Source organism: Schistocerca americana, unplaced genomic scaffold, assembly GCF_021461395.2.
Source record: "Schistocerca americana isolate TAMUIC-IGC-003095 unplaced genomic scaffold, iqSchAmer2.1 HiC_scaffold_177, whole genome shotgun sequence".
NCBI lineage: Eukaryota > Metazoa > Arthropoda > Insecta > Orthoptera > Acrididae > Schistocerca > Schistocerca americana.
The window spans coordinates 234,944-237,443 of record NW_025725864.1 but is presented as its reverse complement, the minus strand read 5'-3'; the positions used below and the strand labels follow the sequence as shown (position 1 = coordinate 237,443).

The window sequence follows — 2,500 nt, the reverse complement described above, 5'->3', positions numbered from 1 at the left end:
AGAAGGAAGAGATTCATCACTTTCACCAGGACTTCGTGCGGCAGGCGCCGCAACTCCGCTGGGGTAAGGCCGTCCGGCCCGGCTGCTGATCCCCTGGGCGGCAACGCGGCGGCGACCTCCTCATGTGTGACCGGCCCCCATAGGCACTCGGGAGCGACAGGCTCCGAGTGCGGGAGGAGGCGGTCACGAATGAAGCCCGCGGTGGAGATGGGCTTCTTGGTGAAGAGGTCCGCCCAGAAGTCCAGCAGACCAGGGATGGCAGGTGGCGGCTGGAGCAGGGTGCCATCCAAGAGGCCGCGCACGCAACGTGCACGCGACCGTCGGAAGGCATCCTGCGTTCTCGCGTACTCCCAGCGGCGCCGCTTGCGCTTCTGCGTCGGCGGCGCGGCAGGCGGCCGCTTCGATGGTTGGCGCGGCCGCTGTGTCCTGGTGATCGATCTCTCCCCTCTGGACCCGACCGACGCAAGGGCATCCGGGAGCATGCCCAGGATGACATCGGGCGGCGTGCCCCGCCCCAGACCTATGACACGATCCAGGGCAGAGAAACGCTGGGCGGAAGCGGTAGCCCCGCCAGATGCTCCCAGATGGCGGCGTCAGTCGGCCCCTCCGGCGGCGGCCCGGTGGTGTCGGCCGCGAAGTCCTCGGCTGCGTCGACGGGCGGCGCAGCGGCCTCGCCCGCGTCAGGCAGCGGGCTCGCTGCTCCCCGGCGGGACGCCGGCTCTTCCCCCCGACCGATCTCAAGCGCCTCCATGAATTGGCGGACAAGCTGCTTGTGGGCAGCTTGCCGCCGTCGGCACTTGATTGCCTCAAGCGTTCGGTCGGGGAACATCCTGATGAGCTCTTGATTTACAAAGAAGAACCGGGCGTCCCTCTCGAGGAACAGTTCGGCCTCCGCCTTGGCGAGCGACAGGACTTCTTCCTCCGTCCACCTCGCGCGATGCCTCTCCGTGACGATCTCCGCGTTGGCGGCCGCAAGGTGTTGGCGGCGGCGATGGACCCCGAGACCGTTCTTGGTGGTGAAGCTGCGGTGGCACTCACTACAGGCGTATACAGCTGCAAAAGTTACAAGATTTTCGGCACGGCCGGTTGGCCGGCTAGGTGCTGGGGGAGTTGGGGTGGCACCTTCAGCGGAAGGGCCACCACTTTTTCTCTGAATACTGCCCCCAACTAAAAAAAGGGATAGTGCGAGGGGGGGCTGGTAACCCCCCCAAGCCCCTGGTGCGGTCTTCCACTCTGCGAAAATCAGCGGGCCCACGAGAAGGGGAGAAGACCGCAGGAGAGGAGAGGCTAAGAGGGCTAGGCCCATGTATTGCGCATCACTCTCCCTGTAACCATAACCCAAGGAAGGCACCTCGCAGCAGCAGCACGACTACATCAAGACCGCACTTCGAAAAGCCAAGTCCGGATGCAGCCACACCGCCGCCACTTGGCCACCTTAAGAGAGTCATAGTTACTCCCGCCGTTTACCCGCGCTTGCTTGAATTTCTTCACGTTGACATTCAGAGCACTGGGCAGAAATCACATTGCGTCAACACCCGCTAGGGCCATCGCAATGCTTTGTTTTAATTAGACAGTCGGATTCCCCCAGTCCGTGCCAGTTCTGAGTTGATCGTTGAATGGCGGCCGAAGAGAATCCGCGCACCCGCGCGCCCCCGGAGGAGCACGCTAAGGCGGACGCGGCCTCGCAGCAAGGAAGATCCGTGGGAGGCCAAGGCACGGGACCGAGCTCGGATCCTGCACGCAGGTTGAAGCACCGGGGCGCGAACGCCGCGCAGGCGCGCGCATCCTGCACCGCCGGCCAGCACGAGGCCAACCAACGGCGAGAGCAGACCACGCCCGCGCTAAACGCCCGCACTTACCGGCACCCCTACGGCACTCACCTCGCCCAGGCCCGGCACGTTAGCGCTGACCCACTTCCCGACCAAGCCCGACACGCCCCGATCCTCAGAGCCAATCCTTATCCCGAAGTTACGGATCCAATTTGCCGACTTCCCTTACCTACATTATTCTATCGACTAGAGGCTCTTCACCTTGGAGACCTGCTGCGGATATGGGTACGAACCGGCGCGACACCTCCACGTGGCCCTCTCCCGGATTTTCAAGGTCCGAGGGGAAGATCGGGACACCGCCGCAACTGCGGTGCTCTTCGCGTTCCAAACCCTATCTCCCTGCTAGAGGATTCCAGGGAACTCGAACGCTCATGCAGAAAAGAAAACTCTTCCCCGATCTCCCGACGGCGTCTCCGGGTCCTTTTGGGTTACCCCGACGAGCATCTCTAAAAGAGGGGCCCGACTTGTATCGGTTCCGCTGCCGGGTTCCGGAATAGGAACCGGATTCCCTTTCGCCCAACGGGGCCAGCACAAAGTGCATCATGCTATGACGGCCCCCATCAACATCGGATTTCTCCTAGGGCTTAGGATCGACTGACTCGTGTGCAACGGCTGTTCACACGAAACCCTTCTCCGCGTCAGCCCTCCAGGGCCTCGCTGGAGTATTTGCT

At 63.1% G+C, this 2,500-nt stretch overlaps 1 pseudogene; it reads right to left on the bottom strand.

The window, feature by feature from the left end:
• The window catches only part of LOC124571604, a 7,951-nt pseudogene that overhangs the window by 3,635 nt on the left and 1,816 nt on the right, over positions 1 to 2,500 (bottom strand).